This window comes from Micrasema longulum, unplaced genomic scaffold, assembly GCF_059751315.1.
Source record: "Micrasema longulum isolate JH-2025_06_02 unplaced genomic scaffold, ASM5975131v1 h1tg002874l, whole genome shotgun sequence".
NCBI classification, from domain to species: Eukaryota; Metazoa; Arthropoda; class Insecta; order Trichoptera; family Brachycentridae; genus Micrasema; species Micrasema longulum.
This window is the reverse complement of record NW_028279995.1, coordinates 192,707-210,103: the sequence shown is the minus strand read 5'-3', so window position 1 is coordinate 210,103 and position 17,397 is coordinate 192,707.

The following is a 17,397-nucleotide window of genomic DNA, read 5'->3' as shown; positions in this document are numbered from 1 at the left end:
AATCTACACCTCAACTTAAGTAAGTGCGAGCTTATCCAATCAAATACGACTACTCTCTGAACGATGAAATATTATCATCTGTGTCTAGTACACGAGATTTGGGTATCATACTTGACACTAAACTTTCTTTTACTATTCATATTGAACATGTTATCGATAAATCCTTAAAACTCTCTTCTCTTCCCTAGTTCGCCCACACCAAGAGTATTCCTCTGTTATCTGGTCTCCGTATTATGATGTTCACGTCAAGAACATTGAATCAGTTCAACATCGATTTTTAAGAAAGATAGGCTGGAGGTTGGGCTTATCCAGAGACCTATATACGTATAATGAGTTAGAAACTACCTTGAATATATTTTCTCTTCGAGACCGTCAAAATAAATCCGACCTTCTAGTCCTATTTGAAATTCTCAACTCACTCTTTGATGCGCCTGGACTACTGAGCTCGATAAAATTAAATATCCCAACTAGAAACCTCGGACAAAACTGACTCTTTCATACCGATAACCATAGAACTAACTATGGTTTCCATTCTCCTATGCCCAGAATTCTCAGGTCTGCCAACAAACATACCAGTCTTGATTTCTTTGATAGCAAGTTGTCTTCTTTCAAACGATCACTGAATCAAATTCAATTATAAACACCTCTCTCCCGCTTCCACTCCCACCGAGTCTACTATATACCATTGTGTCTTTCTATTTTCTTTTATAATAATTTTCTATGTATGCATATGTCCTTAAAAATGCCCACTGGGCGTATATATAAATAAATCAATTTAAAGTCGATTAAACAACATCACATATCACTCGTCACATGGGCTGTAAGAACAGTTTTTTAAAGTATGTAAATGTTCGAACTGTATATCGCTGTTTGTACACAAAACTGTTTCTTTTCTGCCAGTCCTAGGTTAAATATTGCGAAGGTTTTCACGGTCACTTTTATCAAAATGTTTATTTGTTGGGCGATACCGTGTGTGTTCACAGTTCACCCCGAAGGTGGCCCCTGCAATGGTAGCCGAAACGTCGGAACAAATCCAACACACACGGTATCACCCGACAAAGGAACATTTTGTTAGTCCTTGGAGGTTCGTAAGTTAAATTATTTGACGCCCTTGTATTGATGTATATTGTAGTCAAAATCCCATGTTTGAACATTCATATTTCTTCGATTCTTCCATCGGTTGATCTTCGAGAAGACAAAGAGCTGATACCGTAATGGCTGTGGGTAAGATTCACCTGGCTGAATCGTTTCAGCTGCGTACTATGCAACGCCTGAAATCAGGGAGGAAATCCAGCCTTTCAACAAACATTTTGACACACTCAAAACATTTTTTTGTTGTGTCACCTCCCCGGTGATGTGTAGCTAGTACAAATTGCGTCTAATAACTATAATATCTTTATAAATATAATCAATATTGGGTTTAGATTTTCTGTATTCCTCCATTACACATTTACGTATCGACTGAAATAATTTGTTATTAAATAATAAGTACTTATTAGGCACAAAAAAAGCATTTTATCGGAAATCGGGGATAAATTACAAACATTATCAAAAGTATACTCTCAGTCAGTCACGTAGTCCAGTACTATATAGCTACTCAGTAGCTCTCGGGAAGTTGGCGCGGGTGCACGTTTCGCCCGAGTCGTTAGCGATACCCAATGGTTTTTTCATGTTTTCAGCAGTTAGATTTGAAATATTATCATCTTTGAATTAAATTATGGTTAATTAAAGCCATTCTCTATAAATATTCCATTTTTAAATTCTTTATTTTTTTAATGTGTAGTGACTACACAGCACCGTAACGCGCGGGTGTTTTTAGGGCAGCAAGGGAAAGATTTAATAAACCAACAGAATATAAAAATGGAAAGATTGTCTTCAGGCGTCGCCTGGTACGGGAAATGGTTCAGCCGGATGAATCTCACACCTGCATGTTGAAGGTGTCAGTCCTTTCACTTCGCAAAAGTCTGCAGGTCGAGGAAATGTGGATGCTAAAATATGGCAGAATGGCGAATGTTGCACAGTGTGCAAAGTTTCCACTTGAACCAGCCGACGATGGGCCGAAAGACCTCGACCGAGTGGGTGTTCACGGCTCGGCCGGATGAATCTCGCCCGCATGATAAAGCTTTCAGCTCTTTTTTTTCACAAAAATCAACAGAGAGAAGAGTTGAGGAAATGCGAATGTTAAAATATAGACAGAATGGTGAATGTTACACAGTATGTAAAGTGGTCACTCGCGCCATCTCTTATACAGATTAATTGCTGTATCGGCGTCGCATCAATTCTTCGCCTACGCGATGATAAAATCCAGCATAGTTGTACAAATTTCACTTTTAAAATCCGGTGCGAAAATGTCCATTTGAAGATTGCAAAAAATACAACTACACCATCAAAAAAAAAAGAGAGATATATCAAGTCTTGTATTGTACCTAGACTAGTGTGACAACGCAGCCACACAAGAGATATTACTTATTGTCAAAAATAAATTTTTTAGAATGAACTTTGTAAAATAATTTATTTTCTTTAATCCAGTTATGTTACATACAAATTCATTTACTCCTGTCATGACTTATCTTCATTCAAACGTATTTCTGTATTTTCTCCCTGGATAATGTCACTAGAGCATTTTTTTAAACACACTATTGATATCCTTACTGTGATAAATTGTCTTTTATCAATAATACCATCAGAGCCTTAAAAACGCTTAATTTTATCTGCCGTCTTTGGACGTACGGTATCGTCGTCATTCCCCTTTTTGGTGCATAGGACACTGTATTGGTGAGCCAAACGTGACGCTTACGGTACTGGTCCGAGAACAATGAAATACAGCCATTAAAACAACCTTTGAAATCACTATTTTATGCCCACCCTCCCAGGGACGAACGCATCAACCACTGCACTTATCTCCTCAATTTCCTTATTCACGATTTAAACTGTATTCTTCATTTACCTGGACACAGAATGGACGTACAGGATTTTTTTGGTAATGGAAAAACGAGACCTTGATTTTGTCGATTTTAGCCGGGTATAATGTGTCCAACATGCAGCGGTGTTTTTCGCACAGTACTCGGGGAGGCGTCACACGGAGAAGTTGATTCCGCATTCACTTCGCGGAGATCGTGTGGACATCATCAGACGCCTCCGGGAGACCCCGTCGCCAGCCAGGGCTCTCGCCTCCTCCCGCGTCTCGTAATTATGCCGAACAAAGCTGCGAGATTGTCGCCGCCGGCCTCCCGAGACTGCGCAGGTGTGAAGAAGACGTAATTTGGGTTCAGGCTCTCTCGAAGGTCCACGAAATGCTTGTTATAGAAAGCTGCTGCGTCCGTTCTCGAGCTTTAATGTTAATTATGAAATCGAACCGCCTTGTCCTCGAGTTCTTACTCCTGAACTACTCTACTCTAGTAGCTTTTCATTTTTCTTTAAAATTTTATTCATTTAAAGTCATTTTAATCAAGATAAATTTTAAGGACTATTGTGTCAAATTCCGGATTTAAATCGTAGACCCAACATATGTCATACATAAATTTTACTAGAACAGTATCTGTCGAGTACATCTATCGCAGAAGTAGTATCTTTCATGTACAACTTTCATTGCAATACTATCTGTCGTGTACAACTTTTGCTAAAGCAGTATCTGTTACAAAGAACTTTTATCATCATCATCAAACCCATATCTGCACCCTGTGGCACATAGGGCACCAAATTGTAAAATAAAATGCGATGTATCTTTGTCATCTGTTACTAGAAGACGGTGATCGGTCTTACGCTTTCGTTGGCAGGTCCAGGGACAATGAGATACTGGAGTGTAAAACCACCAATTAAAATGAATATTTCAAGTCAGCCTTCCCGGGAATCGAGCCCGGGCCCTCGGGCATTAAAAGCGAAAACATCAACCACCATGCTATGAGGAGCGTTTTTCCACTCAATTTTTCTGTTTCTTATTTTTATCTGAGAGCTGCCATTGAGTCGAAAACACACATCCAGGATTCTGATTTTGTTTCACACACACACAGAACTGTATTCTTCATTCGTCCAGACACATGTTTGGCAAGTCATGATAAACAAATACAGGGTGTTCTTTAAACCCTGCCTACAGCAGGTGTGGTACTTTGAACGCAAAAGTGCGCGTACAAAACCCATTTTTAGCGTGTGTTTACGTACTAAATACACACTAAAAGAGCGATCTCTTCGCGTGCAATATCGTTCAGAATACCAGACCAGGTTGGAATCTTGGATGGAGGTTTTTGACTTTTTGTGGCTAATCAAAAACAATCATCCAGGATTTTGGTTCTACAATGTTTTGAGTATGTCCGAATGCTTGCAGACTGGCTGGATTTTCTCCCTAGGGAGTTGTTGTTCATATTTAAATTTGTTGCAACAGAGAGGGAAAAAAAATTTGAGAAGGGAATATGGGAGTCTAGGCATTTACATAATTTATTGGAACATTGTTTTCAGGCGTTGCCTAGTAGGTGAATTCTTTCAGCCGGATAAATCTCACCCGCATGATAAAGGTTTCAGCTCTTACTTCACAAAACTCAACAGATGGGGGAGTTGATGAGGAAATTTGGATGTTTAAACATGGGCAGAATGGTGACTGTTACACAGTGTGTAAAGTGGCCACTTAAACCAGCCAATGACAGGTCATAAGCCTAGACGCCCGTATTCTCTTCTCAAAAATGTTTTCCCTCTCTGTTGTAACAAATTCTAGTTCTATATTACACTCAAAACTGTTTTCTTCATCTGGCCGGACACAGATAGAACTTTTACTAAAACATTATCTGTCATGTAGAATTTTCACTGAAACGGTATCTGTCATGTAAAACTTTCGCTAAAAAAGTATCTGTCGTGTACAATTATTACTAAAATAGTATCTCATATACAACTTTCTCAGAAATGGTATCTGTCGTGTATAACTTTTACTAAAACAATATCTGTCATGTATATCTTTTACAAAAATGTTCCGAAATTTTATTAATAGTTTTAAACCGCGTCCCCTAATTACATTTTATTATATTTATAATTATATTATTATAGTAATTTTGTAAGGTTTAGTTAATTTTTTAGTGATTTTTTGGTTTACTGTAACCAAAACATGTGTAATATTAAAATTTGTATTGTATAATGTTTTAGTTTATATATTTTAATATGATTTTATTTTAAATAAAGTTATTGTAAGAATTGTGACCGATTGTTTTATTGTCCATTCTCTTTGGGCACCAATCAGAGCATACACTTTAGCACCTTCAGACATAGAGATTTTGAGTATTATTATTTAATTAAAATCTATAACCTACTTTGACTGTCTATTAAAATAATTGGTAACGAGAAAATGTTCAAAAAGGCTATAAAAAAATGGATAGTGGAGCTGGGTAGAAGTAAAATGGATTGTCTCATTCGCCCAAACCAATATTGAACCAACCGCTCTACAAGCGTATAGCTTATTTATTTATTTATTTTATTTAGGAAACATACAGTACAGTTACAAAGTTTCATATTTTACACAATTAGACTTAATTCTAATGGACCAGTGAAGTTTCCATATTATAAAGCAATTATATGTGAGGTTATAAAAGCATAAAAAAGAGAAGGAAAAAGAAAAACACAAATGAAAGTTGTTTAAAAATTAAAATTTAAGTGAAAAAAAGATATTTTAAAGTTTGTAGTGAGTATTTACAAATGGAAATAATATTAAAAATGAAGAAAATTTGTAAGAGTAATTAAAAATTAAGAATTGAAATAAAGAATGAAAAACATGCTCAGATGTAAAAATAAAATAGTAATAACATTTTTTAAAAAAAAAAAGTAAAAACATAAATATACACATTTATTTTAAGGGATTCAAAGAAACGATGAGAAGAATCTTTAAGTGAAATATAAGACAATAAATTTAGGTCAATTTAAAAAACATCTTCAAAATTAATGCCACATTATAGTAAGAGCAGCAATATATTGATTTTATTTACATATATAATATAAGTAATTAAAAGTAGTTTAAAAGTATAAAAACATGCCAATGCAGCAGAGAAAAAAGAAAAAATAAAGAAGGAATAACAAGTATAGCGAGTAATTTTTAAAATTTGAAAAAGCAATATAAGAAGAAGATTTTATACCAAGAGAAGTGGATAAAATTTCATTAAAGCGATTTTAGTAGTAATACAAATTTCAAAAGAGAAATTTTATTTATAATAATAATATTTATGTATGTAATTTGAGTGATATAAGAGAAAAGGGGATCAACGGGATATTTTATGTTAGGTTTTTGTTCTTTCATTGTGCGTTTTGTAATATAAATAATATAGATATACATAAATTATTTATTTATTTATTTAATTTTACAATACGCCCAAGGGGCATTTCCAAAAAATGTACAGGTAAGTACAAACATAGTAAGTAATAATTTAAAAGATAAACAACGCTTTTTTGTATACATGTAGAAACAATAAAAAGCATACTGCCATGCAAAACAAAAAGTAAAGCTTTACATAGTAAAAAAGAAAAAAAAAATATGGATATAAAAAAAGTAATTGAATTCAAAAGCAAATTGTAAATAACTTGTAAAGAATTTAAACAAAAAAATACATACATTTACATTTACTTATATGTATAAAAAAAATGGTAATTAAAAAAATAGTAATAAACAATAATTTGTTAAAAACAAATAATAAAAATTAGTTTACATAACAAACAATTAAACATAAATACGTAGTGTTTAAAACTGTCTGAACATTTTGTTAATTATCTCTGTTTATTAAGTGAGTCTTCTTTGTTTATTCTCAAATGTAATCATATTTAAAAAAAAAAGTGTATTGTTAAGTGTCCTCGGCACGGGTTACCCCAGTGAGGTCACATTATTTTTATTATTAACTATAGTTTGTGAGAGAAAAAATTAGAATAAATAAATACTTGAGGTATTATATTACGAAAATGGCGCTATATAAGTTATCCATAATAATAATCATACTAGCTGGTTACGCGTGCATGTTTACTGCCATTTGTATGTTTTGGCTGTCGGCTTTTCCTTGAGAAGTAGGAACCTGAGCGGCCTGGCAGTACCTACCGCGTTTCAACAATTTAAAAATTCCACATTCAAATATAAAACTGACAGCTGTATTTTCCTGAAAAACAAATGAATATCTTTTCTGTGATCCACATGTTAAACAGAAATCAAAATAATATTCATACCGCTATCTTCAGGCGTTTGTCTTTATTTTTTTTACTAACCATCATGTCATTTTTTTTGCCGTTGATTTCATTATTTTACTTTGCCTTTTTTCACAAACTGTTTACTTTCAATTACTGTTTTATCCATATAATTCAGAATAGTCCAGAAGGAGCGTAGAATCATATTTGAATACATCGGACTGTGTCCAATGATTCCCCCACTTAGACACACTTTCGCCGCGCGCATACGTTAAATCGTCAAATAATGTTGCTCGATGGGGAAAAAAAATAATCATAACACAAATGTAAGGTAAAAAAAAAGCAATCTGTTAATTTCTCTAAAATTTTATTGTGTACGCGGAAACATTGATCGACACAACAGATTAGATAAGTAAAGGGTCATTTAACAAGAGTAATTGAATTAATGAACTCTGAACTTAAAATATAAAACAAATTTTATTTGACATTGAACGGATATTTTTATATTATGTCAAATAATATTTGATGTTTTAAAGATAATGTCGTTCAAATGTCCCCCACGGCGTTGTTTAATCCGAGGTCTAATTTTCATTAGTTCTTCTATTAAATGAGCAAAGTAGGGTAAAAAAAATTCTACCCTGGCAACACTAACAAAGTTTCCATTTTGTTTCTTCGACGATCTGACATGAAAAATAATTCAATTTTTAAGTAATTCATTTGCTACTTAAACATTCGTTTGTTAATTACACATGAAATGTGATGCCATCCTGTTTCTTTAAGATCCCAGCAGTATTTCTACACTTTAAAAGGACACAACACGGCATAGTTGAATTCAAATCAGGAGTTGCGTACTGAGCGACGTCTACAAAGAAACTAATGGAGTTTTAACTAATAGTTTACCGAATCAAGAAGAGTCCAGAAACCGCATACGCGCATCAAACAGAAGGCGACTAAACTACTCTTAAAGGAGTAGTTTTACGTTTTGACCCATTAGTTTTTTTTGTAGACGTTGCTCAGTACGCAACTTCCGATATGAGTTCAACTATGCTGTGTTGAGTTGCTTTAAAGTGTACGGAAGTGGCAAATGAACGTGTTTTTTAAATTTGTTATTTATTTTCTTTTATTTAGGAAACATACAGTACAGTTACATTGTTTTATATTTTACACAGTTAGACTTGACTCTAATGGACCAGTGAAGTTTCCATATTTTTTTATATTTTATTTGGGAAATCAACAGTTCTACAAACATATTTATAGTAAACAAACAGATACAGTGTATAAACTCAGAACTAATAACAGATTTCCACAGTTCATAGTAGCATTCCTAATTTTTTGCACGGTATATAATTCGTTTCTATATGAGTTCATTTTCATTATATCTGGAGTTAACCAGCCTCCATTATTATCTACCCTCAAACGATATTTTTTCACTTTCGTAGCTATGGACTTTGATTCCGAAATAATTTATATTCATTTTTAAAATTGATGTCGTCTAGTTTTAACCTTCTTAGTTGTTCGTTAACTATATTCCTGAAACATTCATTATTTCTCACAACATAGGTATAAGTATTTGCCATTTCGAAAAATTAGGTAATTAAGACTAAGTATATTGGTATGTGTACTTAAATAAAACATTTCTTTAAATAAACTAGATTTATTAATTTTCCTTAAGTTATCAACCAGATTTTGACAACCCTAAAGCTAGGGTTTCCTAGGACAGCGGTGTCCGTAGTTTAACGGCCGTAGTGAACGGTGATGCAGTGGACAGCCGTCGTAACGGTGTTCAGAGTGTGGTTTCCTAGGAAAACGGTATTATCAACACCATTTAACACCGTTTACCTCGGAAACCACTCTCTAGTCGACGTTACGACGGCTGTCCACTGCATCACCGTTCACTACGGCCGTTAAAATACGGGCACCGCTGTCCTAGGAAACCCTAGCTTAACGCCTATAAGTTGCTTGTATGAAAACAAATAAAGTTTGGCGGGTAAATTTGCCCAATTGTTTTTAGACGAATATTTTATTAGTTAGCTATTGAAAATATGCTCAAACGACAATTTTTCCCTTGAATTAATAATTCGATAAAGTAGTTCTTAGACAAGAACGCCATATGAGCTACAGTTCAACAAATAATGGTTGCGGGCAAACATGGACGAACATGCAGGTAATTTAGCCCGCCATCAAAATTTTAAATTGCTTGAAATCGCATTTAAATATGACTGAATTTACAATTGTAACCCAATGCAATGATTACCAAGGTCATTCTTCGTAATTAAAAATCAAAGCACAACTTACATTTTTTTGGAGAAAATCAACATAATTGCAAAAAAGCGGGCAAAATTGGACGGTTTCGCGGTAGGTAACCACAAAATGCAGTAAATACGATATAATGACAACAATAAAACAAGGTTTGACAATACGCGAACGTTGATTCAAAACGAACGTACAAATACATATTTAATGCACCTACATAATATATAATTCTTACGTTTGTGTTGTGGTTATATTTTTCGCGATCTGGCAACATTACGCTGCGGGATGCTGGGATTTTTGGACACAGTCCGAAGTATTAAAATATGATTCTACGCTCCTTCTGGACTATTAAATCCAACATTTTTATGAATGTCTGTCGGCTTTCCGATACAATAAAATATTTAGTAAAACGACGCGTTCGAGTAGGATACGAACGAACGCACGAAACGAAAGCCCGACACGCTAAGGCGACGAAAAGTCGTTTGCAATAAAGAAAGGAATGCAGTTATTCTAATTGCACTTTGTTTTATGAATGGCGTTCTGTTTACCTACCCGTTTTATGAGCCCCCTTTTCCAGGTAGGTACTGAACATTCAAGATTTGAAACGAAATAGTAAAACCATTGACGTTTGAAAGTTTATCGGAAACATATCCTCAGTTACTATAGTCTGTTCAGTTTTACAAGAATTTCCAAATAAACCAACCCATTCGCGTGATAACCGCCGGAGAATAGCCTATTTCACACATATCATCTTAATCTAAACGGCACGGTAAAATTATAGTGGATTGACATTTATTAGATTCGTTAGTACCTATTTCAATAAGATAATATTCGTATTTTTTTATATACAGGATGTTCTTTAAACCCTGTCACATCCGAAACCACGATGATCAGTATGGGCAAGAAGACATATTAGCATATTTAGAACAAAGAAAATTTTTGAAAACAAAATATTAAAAAAAAAATGGTTGCTTAATTCTGCAGGGGAGAAGTGAGTACCGTACTCCCCCCTTCCCCCTCCTCGTTTCACCCCTGCAGAAGTAAACAACCATTTGCTTTATTTTAAATTTAAAAAAAAAAAAAATCGTTCTAAAAAAATATTTTAATGTGCCAATATGTCTTATTGCTCATACTGATCATAGTGGTTTCGGATGTGACAGGGTTTAAAGAACACCCTGTATAAAACTTCATAGTTTGAAAATGTTCAACGAAAATTATTAAAACACCTAGATTATAAAAACAATAAAACGCTTTGTACTTACAGCCAATCTGCCAAACAAAATGGATTTTTTACCCTTGAAAATAGACGCACTGTATCTGAGTTATGCTATTTACATAAATTATTAAATTATAAAGTAGACTTTTTTAACCTACTCTCCAAAATTAATCTTAATGTCCCCCCCTTTCGCGTGACAAGAAATATATATTGGTTCCATCTGCCAGTCTGTAGCACTAACTATGCACAACACTCTTTCCTCTATCGTTCTTGCTCTGACTTTAAGGCTTTTTTTTTCATCTATTGATATATTTACAGGCCCCTTAATTTATTTAAAAATAAATTAAGACTCATTATTTCTGGCTGCGATACGGTCCCACTTGCTATTTAATGATGCTCACACTTACACACACCCGAACACTTACTCCCACACTAATACACATAAACACACATCTACACTTACTCTCATACAAATACACATAAACACACCCCTTTTTTGTAACACAATTTAATAATATTTTGTATGATTCTTATTTAGAAACTTCGCTGGTCTGTCTTAAAACTGTATTTAATAAAATGATATTTTTTCATTGTCGACTGTTTGTTTCTTGAAAATAAATAAATAGTTAATGATTTTGATAAAAATATTAATGAAAACGCCATGGTTAATATATTATTTTAAAAAATAAATATATATTTTAGCGTTCTCATAATGAATCTAAATATTTTAATTTCAGTTTCAGCGAGTTGTAAATAATTCACTTTTTTGTCAGTGATCACGATCGGGTATTTCCTCAGTGAAAACCAAATGCCGCCTATATAACGCCCGCATAACACTTGTTCTCCTCTACGGATGCGAATCGTGGCACCTCGCCAGTGAACTGTATTTATTTACGAGGAAAACAAAAAACAAACCGACACAAGCGTTGACTTAGAGATTACACACGCGTTGACTTATGATTGCGATAACTTAAGCATGTTCATTATTGTTCATTGTGTTCGCTCAAATGCTTAGCATGTTATTAAGCACGTCGATAGTTATTTGTGATTGAGCTACAAGAGGGTGTGTGTGACAAGATGAAGGGCCGGCCCTACCACAGGGCGAACTCAGCGGCCGCTCCGGGGGCAAAGGCCGCGATTACAATAGGAAGCTAAGGACGTCATACTTTCACCATGGCGTTATAGTTTAAGATAAATTCTCCCGAGATATTGCGAAGATACACTACCGACTCCCCGCCTTCAAGATTTGAGGTAAGCACATTGGTTTGTACCGTCGAGTCTAGTACCTCACGGTACACGTAATCTACTCATTAAGTGTCAAAAGTTTTGTTCTGCCGAGCAGTTTTTCCTTTGTTTACAATTAATTATATTTTTTAACAGTTTTGAGGTGGCATTTTTTTTTCTTAAAAGCCTATTTTAAATATGAGAGAGAAATTAGTAGAAACAAAATAACTGTCAGTTTAAAAAACGAAGGGCTAGATGCACAGATAATATGGTTAGATTCTGCCCTATTACCATATAAGAGCATCTAGGCGTAAAAATGTTGCCACTATAAAAATAAATTTAGGTGTTATATTTTTTCCATTTGTTTTACTATCTTCCCGTAGCTCAATCACAAATAACTATCCACGTGCTAAAAAGCGACGTGATAACGATTTCTCACCATGGTTGTTTATCGTATTCGCGATCACAATAGAACATGCGGCCTCCGTGGTGTAGTGGTCAAGACGCTTCACTCACACATGGAAGGTTCCGGGTTCGATTCCCGGTGAGAACACAAAAAAATAAATGTGATTTTTCTCAAGCCTGGGTGATCTGTGATGTAATTCACAACTGTAATTGGGTCTCCTGGCCTGTTGTTGTTCGAAAAAAATACATGAAATTAAATATAATGAAAAAAAAAATTAAATGTTAAAATATTTACGTTTCGCGACGTATAATCCTGCTGCGCAATCACATATTTGAATTTCACCGGTGAAAATATTGAAAATATTCCAAAACTGCCATTTTTATTTGTTCAGTTTTTTTTTATTTGATTTAATAGCATAATTATACATTTTTACAATTTAAAAAAATTTCACTTGTTATATTTTTACTAAAACTAAAATCCCACCAAGCCACTTTTGGTAGCTTGTTGGTGAAGATTATATTTATACTGACTTAATAATATTATTTACATTTATAAAAACAATGAATAACATATAAAAATTAACAGCCGGAAAGATCAGAATAAACATGTTTATACAAATAATAATATATAAATTTATTTTTTAAATACAAGAAAATATATGAAAAAATAAAATATTTACACCTAAGCTACTATTCATATATAAACTCTTCATCGAGTAGCCACTATCTTATTTTGCTCTTGTTACAATGTGAGTTAAATTTAAGTTCTTTTGGTAATAAATTAAAAATTGTAGGTACTAAATATTTGAGAGTTCTATTTCCATATTTATTACATACTTTTGGTACTACCAAGCCATCATTAGACGTAAAGCGTGTATTATGGTTATGTTTGAGAGGAAACTTGAATGTATTACTATTAAATTGTTCCAAAATGATGCAAAGCCACAGTAGTCGTCGAACAGGCAGAGTTTTGATTGTTTTGTACAGGAGATCATTATTACTTCTTTGTTCGTAAATCTCTGCAGGTACAATTCGCTTAACTATAGAATACTGTAGACCCAAGTTATCAATTATAACGCTATTATTTGCATTTAGCCGGCGGTTGGCAAGCCAAAGACAAGAAAGCAGTCGCCATAGTAATTGTAATTTAATTTTCACTTTTTGTATTAGATATTCTTTACTTTTTTGAAAATGCAATATTTTGTATTTTTTTTTTTAGTAAACGCCGATTTTTTGCCAGTGAACTGTATTTATTTACGAGGAAAACAAAAAAACAAACCGACACGAGCGTTGACTTAGAGATTACACAAGCGTTGGCTTATGACTGCAATTACTTAAGCATGTTCATTGTGATCGCTCAAATGCTCAGCATGTTTTAAAGCACGTCGATAGTTAATTGAGATTGAGTTAATGAGTGTACGTATTGAGACGTTAAAGGAGCCGGCTTTGTAATCGCTCGGTAAATAAATACAGACGATCTTTGAGCATACCGTCTTGGTAATTGTCAAAAGTCATATAAAATTCATGTTCAAGCGAGCATTTTTTGCTTGAATTGGAATTTATTGGAGTTTATAAACTTTTTATCACAGAAGCCTATTTAAAATATAAATGAGAACTGTTTTTATTAAGGAATTAATTTTCGGAGTCATTCATTGGTTGCATTCGATCATGTGATGTCGAGATGACAAGTCGGTAGAACATACCGAAGTAGATAGAGATAGAGAAGTTAAGAATACCGTCTCGGTAAGTACCGATGGAGATAGCCTTTATAATCGCGGCTCTGGAGCGTAAAACTTGTAACATTTTTATGCAACAAATGATCCAATGATGATAAGTTTGAATTAAAATCATTAAACGAATTTCTCAATTTCGTCTGCGAGTTTTTTTAGAAATGTCTCCATAAAAAAACAGTGTTCAAAGTCAGATACAATGTATCTTCGGACACACGGTGTCCACAAAACTGCTTCAGCAAAACATATTTTATGATTTAATTCCATTAGAGAAAATAGAGGCTTACAATATGCAAAAGATACAATTATTACCAGTTTAATGTTTAATATTCCATTTACAGATGGCTCTCGACTTTCGCACATAATTGGTTCTTGAAAATGGGTGTGAAATGTTCGAAAGTCGAGGGATTTTTTTACACAATTTGGATTTTTACCATTGACGTGTCTATATTACTATTTTTATTTATTGATTAAGGTGAATCAGTGTAAGTGTAACTAATCTACCTAATATTAATACCTAGAATTTGTTGCAACAGAGATGAAGAACATTTAAGAGAAGGTAATATAGAAGTCTAGGCATCTACAGGGCTTATGACATGTCATTTTTTTATGTTTTTATTTATTTATTCAATGCACAAAATACACAATTTTACAAAGACACAATTATATGTTTTTTGTGTCCCGACTTGTTAGAAAATTCCGTGTTAAGTCGGGACTCTTCGATATATAAATCAAAAATATTTATTTACATATTAAAACAATATACAGGTAATCAAAACAATATGCAAAATAATCAAAACAATATACAAAATAATAATGGAAAAATAAAAATAGTAAAAATTTATAATACATGTCGAAAATGGAATCAAAAGTTATATAATAATACGTATGACAGTGATGACATACACATATACGATATACGTATATGGATAATAATGAAAACAGCAGCAATGGCTGGTTTAAGTGGCCACTTTACACACTTTGTAACATTCACCATTCTGCCCATATTTCAGTTTCAGTGCTGCAGAGCAGCGTTTATTTTACGATTAAAAATACATACAAGAATTTGTAACCCACTAAGTCTTTTAAAGACTTTTCCGTGGGAGACATTTTTTTATGACAGGTTTACACATTTACATTTATTTTATTTATATTTTACAAATTTATTCATAAACATGCACTAAAAAACTATAAAGTATCAAGAAGATATTTCTTCAGTTTTTTATTTATTATTTGAAGATCTTTCACGTTAATTATAATTTGTGGGAGATCATTGAACAATCTTGGAACAACGCAATTTAATGTTCGCTCTCCGAAGTAATTTGTAATTCAGGGAACAAACAGAGAGCCCTTCGTTTTTAATCTAGTGTTTGAACATCCATATTCCTTCAATTCTTTCATATGTTGATGGTTGTGAAGTTAAAGAGCTGAAACCTTTATTTATGCGGGTGAGATTCATCTAATTGAATTATTTCACCTACATATTAGGCAACGCCTGAAATTAATTTTTTTTTAAATTTCTATTCTTCTTCGTGGACCAGGTGGATTTATCAACAATATTTTGAGTTTGTCCAAACTTTTGTAGACAAGGACTGGATTCAACTCCCCGGGGAGCTGTTTATATTAACATATTACAACAGATATGAAGAACATATTACAACAGAGATGAAGAACATGTTCATGATCAAAAGATTATTTTTTTCAAAACGCTATTTAGTTATAAAGAACATAAAGTCATTTTAATATTTTCCTCAATAGGTGGCATTTCTGTGGGTCGCAAAATGCTTCGCTTCTTTAGTGCTAGTTTTGCTAGCAAAACGCTAAAAAAATAAATTTCCATATTTGATTTAAAATGGAGCATTATATCAAAAGCAAAACGAATGAATTTTCAATAATGCTACATTATGAATAAAAAAGAATTTTCATATTTATTGTACTCGGTAATATTAAAGAAATTTTATTTAAGTTACACTCAGAGTAATAATGCGTACCTAGAGAGGAGCCCAAACGTAGGAAAACCATTCTATGACTATTGGGTATTAAGTTAGGTACAGTTCGCAGCAAAACAATGATGTCGAGAATTGCCAAATGGATATTAACTTGCATTGTAATTACTTTTAAATATGTACCTATTGCAGGGTCATTCCAATGTATTTTTCTATAATTCACCTATATTTATTTTATAAAACTGAAAATACATGTTCGTGTTAATTTTTTTTTATATATTCACTTTATTCACAATATATTTATGTTATATTTATTGATACATAAATCCCAACTCCATTGAACCAAAGTCCTGTGTTGAGTTTGTTTGTTTGTCCGTCACATCTCTGAAATGGCGAGTCGTAGCGGCCTCAAATTTGGACACGTCATTTTAGATGCGATTTCAAGGTTTACGTTGCTATTTTCGAACAAAATTTCAATCGATCTCTACTCGATAAAAACTCAAATATTATATGGATGCCTAGTGCGGCCCCGACATATTGCCCGTAATCAACTGTCATTATCAACAGTAAACATACTTTAATTCACAAATTTATCTCCCGAATTGAGAAAAAATAGTATCAGAAGTAAATATGTTGATATAAGGAAAGTTTTTAAGCAACATAATACACGTGTCGGGACAATAAATGCCGAAAAGCAATGCAAAATGTCCACCAATTGGTTTGCTAGCCAACATACCAACATCGCTTGCGTTCTATGAAACATTGTGATAGGGCTTCTCTCTAGGTACGCATTATTACTCTGAGAAGTTACACTTACTGTAAAACGAGGGGAAGTGTGTCTATACGCTCGTTATCGTTATTTTACTGATTTCTCAATATTTTAACAAAATTGTTAAAAAATACATAAATAAGAACAAACGTTATTAGATTTTGAGTCGATAGATTATAATTTTGGTAAAAAAAAATGCAAAATTAATTTTTAAATATCTCTTCAATTTATATGTCACACTTACACTGATTCACCTTACACAATTGATACATGTTATTTTTCTCTGTACAATCTACTTTCATAATTTTTAAATGTTATAGCTGTGTTTTTTCAAAAAAAGTTAACTCTTTAATCTTTTACTAGATCTTTTAAATTTTTAAGTAAATAAATGTTGGCGCGTAAAAACATATTTACGACATTGCTGGCAATAGATTTCTCGCAGCTTCAAAAGTTCAACTACTCGATACTATTCGATACTCTTTCTCAAAAAATCGAAAAAATCTGTTCAATTTTGGAGTGCGGAAAACGGAAATACGACACCTCGATGTTGTCGATTTTAGTTAGGATTAATCAGTCCGACGCGCAGTTGTTCTTTCGCAAAATATTCGGAGAAGCATCTTTGAGGGTATGTAAGAAAAATATATTCAAATATCTAATTATCAAACCGCTCTTCGCCGAATATCAAGAGTTGTTTTTTGATTATTTTTTTAAAAATAA